We start from the raw sequence: 21,347 nt of genomic DNA, 5'->3' as shown, positions 1-21,347 counted from the left end.
AAAAACGTGTCTATTATAGCAAGCCTCTCTATAATATTTTTGAGGCAGCCAGTTTGTGCATCCAATTATTTTGTTAATGATTGCATTTCCAGTGAAGTTTGAAGCGTCAACTTTTTATCCAAATCACCATTACACAACTGATTCTTCCTCCTCCTCTTCAGCCTCCACACTCCCAAATCATTACGTTTTACCTTCCTTGAAGTTGAGTTATCCCCCTTGAAAAAAAAGGCAGGGTATCCAATAGAGAGTAATCCTGCTTACAACTCCCCTCCCCACCTTCTCCCTGTTTTTCATGCTCAATCATGCCCTCCACATTCCGCTCCACTTTATCTTCATAGAATGATTGAGAGTGACCAGACACCCCTCCTTCACATAAGGCCTCCCCCCTTCAGTATCCACTAGTGTTTCCACCATTAGAGCATCAATGCCTTCAACCGCCCGCCCTCACAGACTAGTTCATCCGACTCAGATTCAATTCCAGGAGATCATGGGAGGAGCAAAGCTAATGCTCTTGCCAGCATATTCCTACTGGTGGTGAAGACCAGGGGAGCCAACACTGTATCCTTCCGCATGCTAATAGTTTTGTTTTCTTCATATCCACGTTTTATAGTGCTTATAGTACTTATGGTACTTCTACCCTCCTAATATGTTGTCCCCCTTGCCCACCACAATTCTCAATATATGCCTCACAATTTCAACTCATTTGCAGAGTTAGATGCGTTAGAACCATAATCGTATAGTTGCTTACAATGATAAAATGTCCAAGCCCTGCCCCACACCCAGCAGAATGGCCTATAACTGGTCTCAATATGTACCTCTCAATTTCATAAAACTTGCACAGTTAAATGCATTTGAGTCATAAACGTATCATTTCTTACAGAAATTATATTTCTGAGCCTTGCCCCCGCTCAGCAGAACAGCCGAACAACATACTCCTGAGCGTACTCACTGGTGTGTGCATGCCGATGCGCACAACCAGGAGATTTATGTGCCGCCCTGTGGGCGTGGCCAGACTCAATTTCCATGTTTTGTTTTTTAAAAGTAAACAATGAATGAATATTAGCTTTCCTTTCCTTTCTTGTTACAATCTTCTTCCACTAAAGCATATATGAATTGTCCATAATCAATGGGAGTTTCACCGTAGTTATAAGAGATAGTAAGTTCATATAGTTTCTTCGAACTTCTTTCACTGCTGCATATCCAGACTTCTCATGGACAGCTTCCTCAGACGAACAGCATACTCCTGAGCATACTCGCTGATGTGCATTATATTGCCAAGAATGAATATCAATTGCTCATGGACGGACCACATTTATAGAGATTTTAATCTACTGTCTAATTTTTGGGCCTGATGTCTCTATGCAAAGTGTTGGCATAAGATGCTCAGGCTTGTGTCCAATTAACAATAATTGCCATAAACTAACAAGGTACCTCCCCCTTTGTCAAATTTGGCATCAAACGCCTAGGTACTTAGGGCCACAATCACAAGTTGGGCGGTGCAGTGAAAATGTGGCAGTAATAACTTTACCGCCACGTTACCACACTACCCAATCACGAGCTTTGAGCAAAGTTGGAGGATTCACCTCCAGCTAACTGGAGGAGCATGCACTGGCTTTCTGCCTATTTTTGGTGCAATTACCGCCACTGTAATTGCTCCAAAAATGCCCCATTGAGTCCTTGGGAGTTAAACAAAAAATGGGGACTTACACCGCTACTTGTAATCTGGCGGTAATACTGTCAACCCAAATGGCGGTAATGGTAATTGCGTTGTGTGGTATTGTGGCAGATTAACCAGAATTTTAGTCCATACTGATGAGGCCCTTACAACTTAACTCAGAATTTCCATCACAGGCTCCCCTATTGCCTAGCAAAAACATCAACAGCCCAGATATGTTTCATATTGCCAAGGATTGGCATCAGCAGCATAAATGCAGTTGACATCTGCCAAGCTACTTGCCTCAATACAAATAATTGAATTCAAATGCTAATATTCATACCCTATTGCCAACTAATGACTTACCTGCTATTATTGATATCAGAAATATGTCCTCTTTTAAGGGTTGCACACAGTTACACATTCTCTTTCCTTACTCCTTGTAATAGACTGGAAAACCACTGCAATCAGCTAACCAGCTCCATGGCTTATTGCCAAGGATTGCCATGATATATACAGACACATTCTTCATTGCTAAATCTGGCTGGCAATTGCCCAATGTGCCTATCAGGTATATACTCCATTTAGAAAGATCACTATCCACTGTCCATCCAGTTACAAGCCATCAATTACCATAAGTTGCTCAAGTAGCTTCCCCATTGCCAAGTATTGTGATACAATTCACAGACATGTGTGTAAAGCCAATGATTGAAAAAATATCATCAGGTCCTTGCCCCATGGCCAAGGATTGGTAGCAAAGGCCCAGGTGCATGGCTGGTTTCCACACATAGCCACTGAATAATTGAGAAGTAACTCCAATTCTAAGGATTTCGATTTTTGCCTTACAACCTGTTCCTTTGCCCAGAAATGCCACTAACTGCCCAGTACTTAACCATTGCTACAAATGGCCATCAATTGTGCTGGTACATGCACCACTGCCAACAAAGTTGAAAGTATTTGAACCTTTCTCTGATATCCGACCTGAATTCACTAATGTACCAAAAGCATCAATCACACCCACTCATACCACCATTAAAATGGAGACTGTGACAGCTGATGCGTTCGTGTCCTGCCAACCTCCCCTCTGCCATGGTCAGTTAAATTGAGCAGGCAATGGTACTCATTGAATGCAGGCACACTGCTGTTTGTCTTCCCAGTTTTACGCTTACGCTGCCTGTTTGCTGCCCCTGCTGTCATATAAAGTGGGTATGCCTGAAGAGTAGTTGAACAGTATGGCCTGAAAGCATCTGTACCACTAGAAAGCATCTGTACCACTATGGAACTAGGTAGAGTGGACACCAGCAAACGTAGTTGACTGTACTGAAATCATGTACTTGCAGTGCCCTACCTGTTGATGCTGCTTGCATCATTCTGTAAATTGCTCAGTGGGAGAAAGCATTGTGCGTTTCTTGCAAAAATGTGCAATGCAGTTCAAAGACGCATACAAAAATAAATTGTTTGCTGTATTTTACAAGAGCCGTTATGTCATCCCACTGGCCTTTGGCTTCCTCTGTATGATGCTAAATTACCACAAAGGAGTCCGAACCAAATAGAAAAAAGGAGCCTCCTATTGAACAGATTTGTTAATAAAATCAGCAGCTAACGGGTGTTTCTAAAATCCAGCTCAAATTCAATGAGCCTCAGAACAAGTACAGAGGTGCTGGAAACATGATGGTAAAATTGTGGTCTTCCGCTACTACCACTAACTACATTGCTGCATAGACATGCTAGCAGGATTGTTGGTGAAGTGGAGGAGATACATCCAGAAAAATGCTGGAGTTAAATCATACTCATTACTAGTAGTTAGAATTACAGTGGTGGAATCTGAAACAAATCCACAGGGAGTCCTTTGCACTCCAAGAATGGGAATTTACACCATCTTCTCGCGGTTCTATGTGATTTCATCAAGGAGATTTGGTTGAATCCAAATCCATCTATTTCTTTTCAGCCATTTGCCCACAAATAAATGCAGGGAAAGACCCCCTGCAGTCCTGCTTTGCCTCCCCCTACATCTTCCACATTCATTATTACCCCCCCCCCACACATGTATTTGCATCCACATGCGGCCCAAAAAATTCAATGGATATGGCTTTGACAAAATCTCCTGCGATGAAACCTCCCTATCCCTCTTGCTGCCAGGTGTAATCCCACTGAAATTGCACAAGGCCAATTAGCAGCAACAGTAACCACTGGTGGCTGCAATTCTGCAGATTTTCTAACAAATGTTTAACAAACTCATAATGAATCCAACATCTACGTTGTAAACTGTAGAATAAGAGTTTCATCTTTGTGAAAGTGCAACATGCAAATTGCAAACACATAAATAAACTCCTATATCTAACTCATTAAAACACAAAAGAAGTTGTGAAGATTATTTGCGTTCATGTGGGATAAATACGTATGCATGATATTTACACCCATGCTGTAAAACCAACTTCACATGGGAGAGGTGATAAGGAAGTGTGATAATAAATACCACCATTTTAGGCTTTGCAGCTGTGATATGCAGATGTTAGAGGATTTTTCAAGATTCTGCAGCGTGCCCATTTTATCCTGAACACTAAAGATTTTGTATGTATTTATATTTATTTGATAGTATTATATAGTTGAGAATATCAACTTTTAATAATTCACATTCATAAAAACATCCACATTGTTAACAAAAATAACCTGAAGACTATACCAAAAACTGATATGCAAATGCATGTAAAATAAAATAAAAATGTGACATATTAGTAACTTGTTCACGTAAAAGCAAAATAATATATATGTTGTTCTAAGTGAGGTTTTGCATAAAGCAACACCAATGATTACTCTGATGAAAATTAAAAATAAGAAATCATTATGGGATGCAAATGTGCACCGTGGTACAAGTTTGCGTTTCACTTTGAGCCCTAAGAAAATTGTACAGAATTGGAATTTCGGATGAATTTGCAGATGTTGGTTTGTAAATAGAATGTGAATGCTTACAGTATAAATTCCTGCCCCTAGGATCCCATGCTCAGTTGTGTGGATTTGCTGTGTATGTGTAAATCACACTATCTGCATACCGATGATCCTATCAACCTCATACATCTCACAAAACAATGAAATGTAAAGGCCATGATAAAGGATGCACTGCACACTGTGTTCCTTTCCGTAATGCAGAATTAATCGTGCTGCATTTTGTGCGTGCTGTGTAAAGATGGGGTCCTGGCCAAAGATGACTCCGACATTTTGGAGTGTACTGGTGTTTGATCATTTCCATGTAGATTACATTAAGATCAGCAGGTACATAAGCTAGGAAGATCATTGGGACAACATTCACCGGCATCCTTTCTCAGGGGGTCTCATTCTCCAACTGCCCCTCACAGAACACACTCATGCAACATTCTCTCAGCCGCATTCTCTGTCAATCACTCCAACATTCCATACATTCCAAACAGGGTCCAGGGAAGGCTGAATCACAACATGTTGTTACTATCCCCCAAACCAAAGACACAGAGGAATAATATACATCTGTGGGGCTCTTGGGTCACAATGGCCGTTACTCATGAGAATGCCAGTGTTCTGCCTGCAAACGGCTAGCATATTCTCACAAGTTGTTTGTCTATCCAGGGCAGATGTGTCTTTACAGGGTGGCAAGAGGGGGGCGTGCCCTGGGAAGTACCCAAACCTGACTGTCTGATGCCTCAAAGTCAGTGCACACTTTTTATAAAACATAAATAGCAAGTACTAATATTATATAATGCACTGATGCGGCTTCATACCTTCTGCGTGGATATTGTTGACAACAGATGTTCGATCTGACCAATTAGCCCTGTGAGGCTTCTGTGTTCACTCCACTACAATTCGTTCATGCTATCTGTGCAGTGTCGTCACCTTTTTTTTAAGGAAATATTGAACACTTACAAAAATCGAAGTTGAAGTTCGTACTGATAATTTTGAGTTCGAAGGTGGCTCTGAAGATAGTGTGTTTGTCACGTGCTGCAGAGGTCTGTTTTCGTGAGCTGGATCAGAGATGTAAAATCCTGTCATGGCAGACTCAGCCATTCTTCTCAAGGATACGAATGTGTGTGATAGTAACACATACTGTGCTAAGCCAGAAAGTTCTAATTATGCAGTCATCAGGGGCCGATAATCTTTTCTTAACGAAGAATATTGCGCTGTCTTTGGTCAATAGGTGTGCATACTCGCTTTCTAATGGCACTGCTTGCTCTTTCTTTTCATGATGGACACTTCAGTGGAAAGTGGAAAGAGGTATGTACAGGAGAGAGCCAGCAAAATATCAGAGGCATCTGTGCAGTTCATTTTCAAATCTGCGTATTTGTCACAAAAGTGATTTGCTTTTTTCAGCAATTTCAAATATTATTTTTTACACGATAAATAAAAATCTCCAAGTCTATGTGAAACATTGAGCCTCATTACAACTTTGGTGGTACCTGTGCCAGTAATTACAGGCACGACTGCCACCGAATTCATGAATTTACTGGCGCCTGGGAATGGGCAATTACCAGGGCATTACAGCCCCGGTGGACCGGGTAATTGCCGATTCTCGGGTGCCGGTAAATATTAGTCCCCATTCCCATTTGAGCCCCATTGAACTCAATGGGAATGGGGACGCCAAATGTATATACACCATTCGTGAATGGTGCCAGTGCATTCGACAGGGTCTGCGAGCGGGTGCCGTTCTGCCCGGCAGGTCAGATCTGCCGGGCTGACATGCACCTGCTCGCAGACCTCATACTTTGCTGATCCGGTAACAACGCTACTGGCAAGCTTACTGGTACCGTTGTTACCAGACTGGCAACCTTGTATTGAGGCCGACTGACTATAAGCATGTGCAATACCAGTTATTGCCAACATTAGGAGTGCACTTTCATACCCAGTTTTGATGTTACAATTGCTTGTAGTAATTTTTTGATACAAACCTATTTTACATTACCTTATTAAACAGTTAATTTTGTTAGGTGTAAATACATGTATAAAAAGTAGAAGTGAAACACAAATGAGTTTTTTGGGCACACATCAATAAATATGTTGGTAATTGTAGGCTTTCATTTGTGATGGGGAAAATGAAGATACAATCATTCTCCTCTTGCAAAACGTAGCTACAAATAAACAGTCAGTTCCATGATGGCGTGAGCATTACAACTTAGACAGTGAGAGAAGCAGGAGTCAAGTCGAGGGTACACGCGGGGGGACGAGTCCACCCACTTTTTTCAGAGGGGGGACTTAGTCCCCCCGCAGCTAAAATGAGAAATATTGATTGTCCTCTTTGAATTTGAAATAAAGCCAACCTCGGTGATCGACCTGCAATCGTCAGGTTTGTTTCCGGACCCTTCACCACTGTACTATATAACCTGATGAAAAATAACTAAAAACTTAATGTCCCATTTTGGTACTACAAGTCCCAGGGAAAACATTTGTATTGGTTCTTGGAGTTTAAAACATGCACATCTTTTAACGTTTTCAAAAACACTACTAGAAGAAAATATCCTCTCTTGGTTTTGTGTGTGTGTTGATTTTATGAAAGGCAGATGCCATTCGTCCTGTGCAATTCTGGTGGTTATGAAAAGCCAATTTAATGAAATGTGGATATTTCACCTTGATATGCTAATTTCTGGCAAAGTCAAATACCATTGCATTTGTTGATGAGTCTCCCCACTTTAATTTTTTAGGACTTGACCCCTGGAGAGAAGCACAATCAGTTCCTCTTTCTGTGAATAGAGAAACCATAGACGAGAAAGAGCTTTTGCACATCTTTTGGAAGATATTTAATCTTTGTTACATTTGACAGCCAGTTTTTTTACAATTCAGACCTTCAGAAAGCATCTTATAAGAAGGCAAAGAAGTACTTAAGGTAGCGTTCAGAAAAATGTAAGACTATCTTTGAATCAAAAGGGGGGACATTGATGTTAAAATAAAGAATGATGTAATTTTAGTAGGTGACAACTATCCACACATTAGCACAGAGGGCCTCATTTACAAAAGTGTATCCGCGGCACAAAGTGAATATGCTCCATAAAAGTAGACTTTGCTCTGCGCAAGAAAATAATATATGATTCACAGATTGGAATTTGCACTTCTTTCCCATGAGCACTTTGCGTGGGAGGCACAGGAAGGGCTAGCACAACGAATAGAAAGCGGCAAAACATGCAAAATCCTATTTAAATGAGGAAAATGAGGAAGAACATGAACGTGAGGAGGGAGGCACCATGCAAACAACAGACACACCCCATCAAGTGCTAAGGAAACTCTATTCACAGAATCTATTGTGCAATCTTCTGGACTCCAAAGGAAAATGCTCATCCAAGTATTTTACAGCCACTGGTTATCTGTTGCAAAGCACAAAGGACAATGAAAGCTCACGCATAAAAGCTCAATGCAGTCCCAATGAGCATATGATTGCCATAATGACAGATGCTGCATTGCTAGCATTGATATTATTACATGGAAGGAGGAGAATGAGAAGGAGGGCCAGAATATTCGATCCACAAAGAACATTATTTGGGATGCCAGACGAGGAGGTGCATGGAAGATACCTCTTCCTGTTCCATGCCATTCTAGAACTGGTTAGGGAGTGGGAGAAGAACCTGGTATCACCCATCATGTTCCCATAGGCTGTGCCACCTCTTGTCAAAGTGCTATCAGCCCAGTACTTCCTGGCCACAGGATCATTCCAGCATAACAAAGTCATTGATGGGGGTATATCACCGGACACTCAATTGAGATGCCTCCACCAGGTCTTGCACTGCATCCTAGCATGTGTGCATAGGCACATGTGCATGCAACGTACACTGCAGGCAAGGCAGAGCGTGTATCAGGAATTCTATGCATTTGCACAGTTTCCCCAGCTACTGGGAGTCATCGACTACGCCCATATAGCGCTGCAACCTACCAAAACACAGAACACATTAAATGCAACAGGACACATTGGCAATGCATCAATGTGCCAGTGATCTGTGAGGCAATGGAACACATCATGCATGTTAATGGCATTCACCCATGCCCTTGCATCAGGACCCTTCAGAAACAGCTGTCTCGTGGGAATCAACTATCAAACATACACTAGAAGTCATATGGCACACAGCAACACAAGGAATTACAATAAATGCAATTGACAACCATTTACCCCTTTGCAGGGGACACTACCTACCCATTGTCACCATTCCTGTTGAAACCCATCAGCAATGCAGCCACCTCAGTTGAGGCACACTACAACACTGCACACATAGCCACTAGGGGCATAGTGAAGCACACATTTGTAGTTCTTAACTTACGCTACCGCTCCTTTGACTACTCAGGTGGTCTATTGCTATTTGCTCCAACTGTAGTATGCAAATTCACTGTGGCATGTTGTGTCCTGCATAAAATGTTCACATATCATTGCATAGCAGTAATGGTGCCGGAGGGCTTCCACCCTCATCCACAGGCACAACCCATTCCGTTAGCAGGTCACACGCAACCAGGTTGTACAAATATACTTGACATGAATATTAACCCTTGTGGAACACACACAGTATAGTCACATACATGAGGGCCTTCAATGATGCAATCTGCTCATCCAGCTTGACCAGAACAACAGCCTGAGACTGTGTATGCCCCAGAACATGAAAAGTACAATGCCACCCCATTGACATCCATCACATAAACCACTGCCACAGTCATTTAAAGTGGAATAAAAAGTTACCATGTCACAATGTTCCCAAACTATGTGCACCTTTGAGTTGCATTCATGAAGTGCAAAAAAGGGTTCTCCTGCCATATTGATGAAGTGTGCCTACGCACCATTGCTCCTGGACTTGCCCATCTCCAATCACCACTGGCCAAAATTAAAAACATAGTAAAGCCAGCACCAGGCATGATGTTCCCAAACCATGTGCACCACTGAGTGGCATGCATGAAGTGCAAAAAAGGTTCACCTGACTGCCATATTGATGATGTGTCCCTCTGCACGATTGCTGCTGGTCCTGCCATGTACGTGCTCCTGCAATGCGGGAAATCATAATCTGCCCACTTGCCCACTCCACATGCATGTCTCTGATACCCTCAGCATTCCCCTTGTCCAATCATGAATATGCCCTCCAAAAATTCCAGAAAGTAAAGTAGCCAACCACATGATACACAAACAGAAATAAGGCAAGGTAACAAACCCCTCTCCATCAACAGCCCTTGTCCATATCAATAGGAACACATCAGCATTACACAGGACACATGAGAAAGTTATGTCAGCCTCCAACACACTCACCCTGCCAGCAATGCATTGCATATTACACACATCTCCCACATGCATACTTAACAACTAGATCATCCACCTTTGCAGATAGTGACAGTCAGGTGTTTAGCATTCCCATGCAACATGGACAGGGGTGGACTGGGAAGAAAATGAGGCCCAAGAAATAATACTCAAGGTGGACCCATATCACACTTCTACTACAAGGCCAACCCTATTACAATGAGAAGATTTGGAAAAGAACACACAAAAGAGATCCTGGATGCAGAGTCCTACCATGAAATTAACAGAGTTCATAATAGGCCAGCCCACACCTGATCATGATGTGGCTACTCGACATGACACATAACAGGAGTGCAAATGTATGGATCTTCGACCAGTAACCCAAATCACATGCATAGCTGATAAAGGAGACATGCATGCACACAATTATATAGGACAACTCACATCTTCAGTGACAGTGACCATCACCCAATCATCACCAAATCACATAATCCATGCATACCCTAAGTGCACCACATGATGCCACAAATGGGATGCAAATGCCACCAGACATGAAACTGACTGACAGTGCAGAACCCTACCTCATGGTACAGCTGTGGTGCTGTGAATCCATGACCATCTAACACTGGGCCTACACATTGGTGCTAGGAGGGTCAGTGTCTAGCTGAGGGACTTGGGTGCACTGGATGAGGCAACATAACTGAAACAACATCGGACCTTTGTTTGGACTAGCAAAAGGAGTCTTTTTGACAGACTGCAAATTTGCACATTCGTGTTTAATGGAGTGTTCAACTGTATGTGTGATGCTGTAGCAGTCCACAACACCACATCAGTTGACTCCATTGAGCATGGTCGCATGTCCAGTCTCCCAGTCTGAACTGCCAGGATCAGTTGACTCAATGCCCTCGAGAGCACAATGGCCCTGACATGAGGACACAAAAATGATACAGTCCACCCTGGACAGGGACAACAATAAAAAAAAATACACTCCTCCCTGGACTGGGTAAAAATCAAATACAGTCCTCCTTGAATAGGTCTAAAACACCAAAAAACATACAAAAAGATGGCTGCCCTGGAGAGGGTGGTAAAAAAGAAGAAATTGAATAAATACATGCCCCTCCATGGGCTCATGGACATCAGGGTGCATGAAGAAGTTGTGGTGGTCGCAAGAGGGTAGGGGTGTGTGGGGGAAATGGCCAATGGTATCATCACTTTCGTGATTAAACTGGAGCGTCCATCATGTGGTGGATTCTGGGATGGTGCACTCTAGCACGCAATGCCAAAGCCTGGTCCTCATTGGCTATGGCCACTTGAGATAGGGATGCATGCATGAGTGTCCCAATAGCTACAAGATCCTGGTGATGAGTGGCCAAAGAGTCATTATACATGCTGATCCTTGACATCTCCAACTGCAAGTTGAGAGATCACATCAAGGGACCATCAATTGCCAGAGGTTATCCCTTGCGGCAAACATCTCATCATGTACAGATTGCTCCATGGAATGTGTGTTTTGATGGCAGGATTCCCTTAAGGCCAACATCTCGGGCTGCAGGCATTTACTCTGGGGATTATGTATCTTGATGGCAGGACTTCCTTAAGGCCAACATCTCCGCCTGAAGGCATTTACTTTGGGTTGCAGTGCCTTGTTGGGATTCACTCACCACATGCAGCATTTCCCTCAAGGTGTGCAACTGGTGCACCTGGTGGTCACTTGTGTCCAACAACACCTCATGCAGGGATTGTCTCAAGCTAACCCATCATCGTGAATTGCCTGCCTCAGTTGTTGCATGTCCTCTCTCCTCTACTGCTGCAATAGGACTGATTTCCACAGTGTGTTCAGAATTTGAATAGAAGGTATTTTCTGCCAGTAGATGAATGTCCCTGGCCATCTCCTGCAGGACCTTGCCCCAATGCGCACTTGCATGCAGCAACTTCTACTCCAACTATGAGTGTCCGGCAGGTATATGTTCACTACATGTGCAGGGCCAACTAGGCCGGGATGCCATATCCTGGGCATGTCGCAGTGAGTGCACTTCATTGGCTGGCGGTCTACAACCCTCCAACTGATACCAGCCTCCGCTGCTGACTCCACGATGGGTGAAGGCAATCTTGCAGACACTGAGCCACCACTGAAGAAGGGCTTCCCACTGCCAGGTCCAGAGTCTCCTGGCTCTCCTTCTCACACTCAGCAGCCTCAAAGAACTCAGGGAGCTCCATGGTACCAGACTAACCTGTTTTGTAAATTTCCAACACTTGTGGGATCGCTATTGGGTTATGTGCGCTATTTACCACCAAAAAAATCCTAAAAAATGGGTCGGCAGCAAGTGATATCTTACCCTCAAACTTCCCACAAAGTTTGTAACAATAATACAAATAAAAACCTGATTCGGGAAGATATCTCGTGCTCACACCTATACTTTAACAAAATTTCTAATCAATTTTGGTCCAATAATATTAATGTAATACAACAAAATCAATTTAAAGAGTCCATCAATGCAATGATTCCCAACAAAAAATGTTTTTTAATTTTCAAAGAAAAACAGCCGACACGTGTTTCGACCTTGGGTCGTTCTCAAGGCTGTGTGGAATTATACAATCAAATAGTATATAGCAATTAAGAAAAATTATAAAAAGAATACCATACCATATAGTTCCACATGTCAGGTCAGGATGAGAGAGGTTTTTTGCCATAATCAAATATTTGAATTGATATGAAAAAAAAACACAAATACAAAAGCCACAAATTAGTTCCTCTATCATAGAAGTCTCTAAAATGGAGACATTACCCCCATAAAAAAACTCAATCTTTATAACGACTCCAGATTTAACTAAATTTAGAAGAAAAAATTTCAAGATGTTTGTTACATGCATAGTTAGTTTTTAAACACAAAATCCCAATATTTTCACCTTGTGAAACCATTCTAGCTAGACCAAAATATAAATTTTCAAAGTTAAAATTAAAAAATGTTTTGGTGAATTTGTAAATATGTCTGTATTCCCCTGTTAGTACTTGATCATGCAATATTACTGTAACTAAGGCTTACCCCATATATAAATCACTAGAATTCACAAGTTTGAAGTATAAAGGAATACTCAGTTTACTTGGTCTTGAGTTGTCAATTCAATTTTCAGATCTGTATAAGAGATTCCTTTTTATTTTAATTTATTAATTCAAATTACTAAACTGACTGGTATAATGAAATAATAATAAATTCTCACCAGCTTTTAACGATTAAGTTTCTTGAAAAAAATTTTTTATATAGCTGGATGCTATCACATTCCAATCATTTTGACACATAAATTGTGTAGTCTGGAAACAAAGTTCACCTACAAAAATAATAAGCTCATTCGTATATATCACTATGATTCAATCTCCTCCATTAAAGCATTGATCTTAGATTATCTTAAGACTCACCATTTAAAGGGTTAGATCCCACGTCTCTTATTTTCTAAAGGGATCCTGCACCCATCACAGAATCTTATATACATTTTGCCCGCGAAAAACCGCGGGCCGTGTTTACAGTGACGTCACGCTCAGCCCAGCCCGAACTAACTGCTCTCCTCCCTTCTTGTTCCAAAGAAACCTCTGATCCATCCCCTTATTGACGTGGCTTGTCTGCCTATAATTTCCACCAATCATAGTAAAAAAATTGTGCTCTGTATCAGCCCTCATTTTCACAACAATGAAAGCTTTAGGCCTCCCTGTTACTGTTTCAATCTGTTTCCTGCTGCTTGCATTCTTTCTGCTCTCCACAAGCTGAAGAAAATGCCAGTGTGCATTTAAAATGAATCTGATGTGGTAGAATGTCAGCCTCTTCATTTAGTAATAACACAGTCTCATTAACAAATTGTGCTTGTTCATCCAATCCACCCCTAATTCCATTCAAGGCCTTTTGGATCATTCCTAGATCATAAGTCAATTGTAGTGCTTTAGCACTCAATGTCCCAACTGAAGTGGCATTGTCTGTTGACATTGTAGTACCTATTAGAGCTCCAATAATAGACAGTACCAAAGAAACCACAAGCATTACTGCCCCTCTCATTCCCCTCCTTTTCTTTGTATCCGCTGAATTCACAAATGTCTTTTCTAATTGCATTACAATATCTCCTAATGTCTGCTTAGCGTCCTCTTTTCTCACTTCTAGCCAATCTTTAGTCTGGTCGGTTACGATCCCAGTTTTGTTAATAAATATTTCAATCAAATTATCAGGGTTCATAGGTATATAGATACTCTGGAAAATCATCCTTCTATTACCCATAATAAATCCAGGTGCTTCTTTCACTGCAATGCCAGATGCTGGTCCGGTGTCAATGATAACCTGGGCTTCTATGTCTTCAAGATTCCCTGCAACCATAAGAATCATCATCCATGTTGTGGTGCCATCATCAGTGTCATCCATCCTGCAGGCTTGGTCCTCACCCCCTGCCTGGGATTTTTTTGGAATTTACTCCCGCGGACTCCAGGACTCCGTCATCTCTCATGTCCTCCAGTCCTGCGACCTCCGACCCCAATCAAAGACCAGTTAATTTCTCTAAATTAAATAGAAAAGAGACAGATTAAGTATATAGCACAATACCAATTTTACCCTTTTTACCATACAAAAACAAAATGTAGTCGAAAATATTCCGATTAACTCTTCCAATTTTTATAATTAAGCACATGTTAGAGAGAAACAATCACATACATATGACATCATCATACATTAAAACAATTTTAATGTAACATATTTCAGCATTGTACCATAGAAATTCAACCTGATTCAGCACCTTTTATCAATTTTATCACTGCACCTTTCTTAAATGTGGTATTTACATCTGTATTTATCTCCACCATAATCATTATATCTATTTTTATTATGGTGTCGGACACTATGAAGACAGTCACTGTGTCTTTCTCTTCATGTACTCAGGACACTAAAGCTGTCTTTACTTGATCAAGTCTCCTGATTTCATGTTTGGGGTGACAGGGCTTAATTTGGTTAACATGAACAAATTGTTCGGTCACCATTTCACCCTCTGTTTTAATATTTTGTAAAGTACTGGGGACACCTTATCCATTATTCGAAATGACCCCTGCCAGGCCGCAAGAAATTTAGAATTTTTTATGTTTACCTTTTCCATAATGAAATTTATGTACCTGATCCCCTACATTATACTCTTTCACAGACGTCTTTTTATCATAATATGACTTTTCACTGTCAGAGCTCTTTCCGAATTTCGCTGCACAAAGGTAAATGCATGTAGTAAATGCTTCCTCAGTTCTTCCACATATTCATGAACTGTAGATGCACTTACAAGTGTCTGCTTATGTGTCCTGTATAATAAAATGTTGTGGCAGTACCATCTTCCTTCCTGTTAACACCTCATGAGGACTGATACCTGTTTCTTTAGCAGGAGTCAATCTGATTGCCATCAATACAAGAGGTAATCATAAACCCCAACTGGGACCTGTTTCCGCTACAAACTTCTTTAATATCTCCACAACAGACCTGTTGCAGCGTTCAATATTCCCAGGAGAGGTGGGCCGGTACGCAATATGCAGTTTCCTTTTCACCCCCAATATCTGCCACACCTTACTCATTAAGGTGCTTGTGAAACGACTCCCTCTGTCTGACTCTATTCTTTGTGGTAATCCAAATCTAGCAAAAATATGATTTACCAGTAATGTAACTGCTGTTTGCGCACTACAATCTGGTGCAGGGATACACTCTGCCCATTTCGACATCAAACAAACCAAAAGATAACGGTTAGCCCTACTCGATCTTTTTACAGGCCCCACATAGTCAATTTGTAAATCTGACCATGGAAGAGTCAAGCCTCTTTTCATCAATGGAGCTCTATGCATTGGTGTAGCGGGTTTAAATTGTGCACATACCAGGCACTCCCTAGTCTATAATTTCACATCTTGGGACATATGTAGAAGTAAGCATAATCCTTCAGTAGCTCTAAAGTCTTGTGTGAACCTCTGTGTCCTGCAGTTATTACATCATGTGCATGGTGTAGCATTATCCCTCTGAATGAAAGTGGCCACACCCACTGTATCTGTCCTGTTATGGATTCCCTGATCATAACTCCATCCTGTAGTCTAATTCGATTTTTTTCTTTAATAACACCCTCATCTCTTCTTTCCCTGTACAATCATTTTCAGTTAAACAATTTTGTTCGGAGTCCATCAAATGATTATAATAGATCCCCAATATTCTATCATCTTTTTGCGCCTAATCAGATCTTGATCTGGAGTATCATAACTCCATTGCACTACTGGTTGTTCTACATATTATGGAGTCTACGAGCGTGTAATTGCATCTATTTGTATTTCACCAATTAAGTGTTCAATGGGTAACAACTCTTCCATGACAGCCCCAATCTTGGCTAATTGATCTGCTTTATCATTTCCTTCCTTATCTTCTCCTGGAGTTTTCAAATGTCCACACATTTTCCTCCAGTGTACTGTTAAATCATTCTCTGGCACTAATTTGTCTATAGCTTGTATCATTGTCCCATGCTTGAGGGGCTTTTTATTATATGTGATCATGCCTCTTGCTTTCCAGCCAGGCAAATATTCTACAAAGCTATTTCGTGCATAATCAGAATCAGTCACCAGGACAATTTCACTGAATTTATTATCAACTGCAGTAGTTATTGCTTTATAAATGACTGCCAACTCTGCTACCTAGCTACTCCTAGCCCCTATTCTCATTCCTCTACTAGGAATTTCCTCACATTTCAACCAGACATTTCCTATCCCTGATACCACCTGTTTATTGCTGTCATGTTCAATGTGAAAGGCACATCTGTCAACGTATACAGTTGGTAAATTCTTACATGTATTTTCATCAAAAGCTTTGTGTGGTGATTGTGCAAACTCCTGCAATCTAGATTCTACCTCTACATCGTCTGATACACATTCGGCTGCACAGTCATGTACATCTTCTAATCCTTGAGCAACTGGGCTATTTTTATTCTGGCCATACCTCACTTCTACAGGAAAGCCTTGCAATGCCAGTGTTCATGAAGTAATTCTGGACTGTGCTAGATTGCCTGACCTAATCCTTATACTCTGTAAAAACTGCAATGGTTGATGATTTGTCTCAATGATTACCTTTTCCCCTTGAACAATGAGGCAGAAATGTTGCAATGCCTACACAGTGGTCAAAAGGGCCTTTTCACATTCACTGAATTTGATCTCAACCTGGGAAAATGCCTTACTTGCATAAGCAATGGTTCAAATCATGTTTTTGAGATACCTCTGCTGACATACACCGGCCGATTCATGGAATAAATGTGCACCGAAAAGGGGAGGGCAAGCGTGAAAATCGCAGCGCAAGCGTGAAAATCACAGTGCACGCGTGCCAAAGCCGAGCACATCGATTCATGGAATTCAGTGCGCGTGTAAATCCTGGGATGTGTGCTAAAATTGTGGGTGGCGCATGCGGGCTCACACGTCATTAAATGGCGTGCGCTATGCCCACAGGGAAAACGCACATAGGGCAGCGCGCAAAAGAAAAATGGGCGAAACACGGGGCGTAACACGCGGAATGGAGAACAACACATGAAAATGTGGGCGTTACGGGGTAAGTACAGGAGGTAAATGCCCGCAACGCCCACTCGCGCGCCAACAACACGTATTCATGGAATCGAACAGGGGAAAGGCGTGCGCCAAAAAAGATACGCTAATCTGGAAACACGTACGGCGGCAGGAAGCAGGTGTAAGCGGCCCTGCACAGCATAAAAGTGCACGCAAACAACAAACAAGCTCAGACGCTACGATGAATATACCGTTCCTCGCAGAAGTGGTCGTGGGACACCGCAGGAAGAGGAGGATAGCCAGGCCCCACCTTTTTTTACCCAGGACCAGCCTTTTTGGGATGCCTGATGACCCGATGTATGGGAGGTACAGGTTTCCACCACACATAATCCTCGACCTGGTGAGTGATTTGGAGGATGACCTCACATCACCCACCCTGTGCTCGCAAGCTGAGGTGCTCAATATACTGCACTTCTTGGCTACTGGTTCATTTCAGCGGACAAGTGCCATAGTGGGGGGTGTGTCACAGGCACGAAGTCACGCTGCCTACACCAGGTGTTGGTCATCATGACTGCACGCCCCTCAGTCCGCAGGCACATATACAAGCCCAGAAACCCTGCAGAAAGGCAGGCCATGGTCCTGGACTTTTATGGGGGTGGCACACTTCCCCAAAGTGCTAGGTGCCATTGATTGCACCCATGTGGCTCTACGTCCTCCCAGGGCCAATGAGCACATATATCAAAACCGCAAGCACTGATATTCAATCAACGTGCAGGTAGTAAGTGATGCCAAGGGAATCAACACTTCAGTATATGCCAACTATTCAGGGTCAAGCCATGATAGTTTCATTTTCAGAATGTCACCCCTAAACCGGGACCTGGAAGCTGGGCGGCATGGCGACACATGGCTGATTGGTGAGTATAAATGCCTCTGCACATGCATGCATGTCAGATACTGAGTAATGTGAAAACCCCACTAATGATAGCCATCACCACTTCCCCAGGGGACAGTGCCTACCCTCTGAGCACCTACATGATGACGCCAATTTGGAACCCCACCACACCACCCGAGGTAAGATACAACACAGCCCATATTGCAACCCGGGGCATAGTGGAGCGCACATTCGGAGCGCTCAAGTCACGCTTTCGCTCCCTTGACCGCTCTGGTGGGCAGCTGCTAATGCGCCCCCAGTAGTGTGCAGGATTATAGTGGCAGCATGTGTCCTGCACAATGTTGCAACCCACCGGGCGTGCCGGTGGACATGGTGGTGCCCCCCACATCCCGAACCACGTGCACGGCTGCTGCGCATGGGAGGTGAAAGGGCATGTGGTGAGGCAGCCCGTACCTAGCTGGTGGCAAATTACTTCACCTAAAATCCCACCCTGGCACATACCAGCTGACAATCAATGATGATGACAAAAGGGACAGTCAACTGTCACAACCATACCAGCCTGAGATTGTTCACCTGGAAGTGGTACATTGTGTGCATCCCTACCTACTTAAAGACACACAATGCTGTGTCACAAAAAGACACACATTCATGCAGCATGAATGACTACCTCCTTGCAAAAAACATCAAAATAGTGCCATGTCACCCAATCCCTCCCCATCTCAGCTACCCAGCACACCATGGCATGGCATGCAATGTGAAAGCAACCAAATGAATGCACAAAACATGACACAAGTGTAACAAAGTGCACTGACCCTAATATAAACAGGCAACAGACAAAATGCTCTCAGTAATCAATAAGAAACAACACACATGAACAAATACTAACCTGCAACACAAAACATCAGTACAGGATGAAACCGTGGCAATATATGACAGCAAAAAATTAAAGTACTGCAAGTGTAACAACCTGACTAAGGCAGCGCATCGACCCCTTCCAACTGCAGGGTGTTGCTGTCAGGCAAATGTGTCATTGTACTGCATACAACATGAACTGCATCTGCAAAGGAGATGGGCTTGTTAAGACATGAAAAAGCTCCATGTATATAAGGATAAAGACATGGTTGCACAAGCAAATATCAATCCACCATGCAGTGGAGAATCGAACAACAATCCCCACTAGGGATGTACACACAGTTTTGACAACAGACTGGCCACACAACTCATGGGAGCCCAATGCCACTGTGCAGGTTACTGTCACTTGGTCACATTCTTTGCAAGCCCATGGAAAGGGGAAGCAGGAGGGGTGTGTGTGTCAGGAACCCAAGCATCTAACCCAAAGACAGGACAAGCCTGTGCCCAGCATGTGCCCAGCTGGAATACACAGTGGATGACTATGGGAGCCACACAAAGCAACACACTGTAAAAAGAAATAAAAAACAGAAATGGCCATGTGTGGACTGGGGGGGAGGCCAACCAGGAGGGATGAGGTACAGGGAGCAGCCCAACACCCACATGTGTGGATGTTGAGAGAAAAAAAAACCCTCCATGGGCTCATGGCCTGCACGGCTACGCTACAGTGGGAGAACTGTCGTCGCTGTCATCACCCTCTGCTGCTACATCAGGAGGTGACCGTGATATGGGAGGCAGACCACGCAAAGCCCTGGTATGGTCCTGTATGGCAGTAAGCATGCAGGTGTGGAAGGTTTGTTTCTGGAGGATAATGGTACGGAGATCCCCATGCAGCACCTCACGGGTAACACGCATTTCTGCTTGCATGGCCTCGCGTGATGCCTGGATCTCCTGACGGGTTGTCTGGAGCTCAGCTGACAGTATACGTGTCAGCTGCTCCAGCTGCTGTTCTGCCCTTGTACTCCGGGACACCTCAAGTTCACCCAGAGTATCTGTTCTAACCTGAGGGCTGTCCTGTGGGCCTCTGACTATACAGATATGGCTGTGTGCAGAGTCTCCAGTCCAGCCCGTCGGTCCCTGTTGGATGCCAACATTTCGTCCCTGTGTGAGTGGCAAATGGAGTCTGTTGCCTGCTGCTGGAGCTCCATCTGCCTTTCAGGGGGGAGAATGGAAGTGGCCACCCTATCCATTGCCTGAGCCATCATTTCACACAATGCCCCCTGTTGAGCTGCTATACTGTACATGGAGTTCTCCAACACAGTATTGCCCGTGGCGCACAGCCACCGCGTTGGCAGGCACCACACCTGTTTGGGGCAAGGCGATGTGCACCTTGCTGTACTGGCACTGCCTGAGGTTGCAGGACTGCATTCCTCCTTTGATCTGCTGGCTCAGGAACAGGAGCAAATATTGTGGAGTGTGACCCTGCATCTGTAACCGCCAAAGGCGGACTTTCGAACACTGAAATCCCCATAGAGGGATCTACGCCCGGTGCAGGTGGGTTGGACAGAACAGCATCCCTGCCAGAAACACTCACCTGCGACGGCACATATGTCTCAATGTCAGATTCAGCACCTGATTCATAGAGGTCTTTGGAGGTGCACCCAGAGACACCTGTGAACAGCATGGTCTATAGGACAAATGGGTTTTCACCCACCACCACCCCACGTCCTCCAGTGGTGCCCGGTTGTGGCAGTGATTCCTCCTGGGTCTGCACCATCTCCTCCTCCTCAACAGCATCAAGTGCCTCATCACCTGCAAAAACATGAATGATAACAAATGGAAACAGGCATGAGCACCATAGCACACACATAGGCCTGACGAGGCAGAGATCCAGTACATAAATTACACATGTCCCACATGACAATAACCCTGCCATGCATGCACTGTCAATGAGTTGGAAGGGGAGGCAAAAAGCAGATACTGAGGACTCCAAGATGGAAAAGGAACACATGTGCTGCATGCCGGATAGCACTGGCATCACACATTAGCCTGTGAGTGGCATGTCCAATACACATACATGACACATGCCAGCACACAGATCATGAGATAAAACATGCAATATAGTGTGACAAAACACGCATGTGCCACATGCTGCAATAGATCCAGTGTTCACTGATGCAGTGATGGCAGGCAGATGGATACATCA

This window comes from Ambystoma mexicanum, chromosome 5p (genome assembly GCF_040938575.1).
Source record: "Ambystoma mexicanum isolate Mex_15411 chromosome 5p, UKY_AmexF1_1, whole genome shotgun sequence".
Lineage (NCBI taxonomy): Eukaryota > Metazoa > Chordata > Amphibia > Caudata > Ambystomatidae > Ambystoma > Ambystoma mexicanum.
This window is presented reverse-complemented; position numbering follows the sequence as displayed.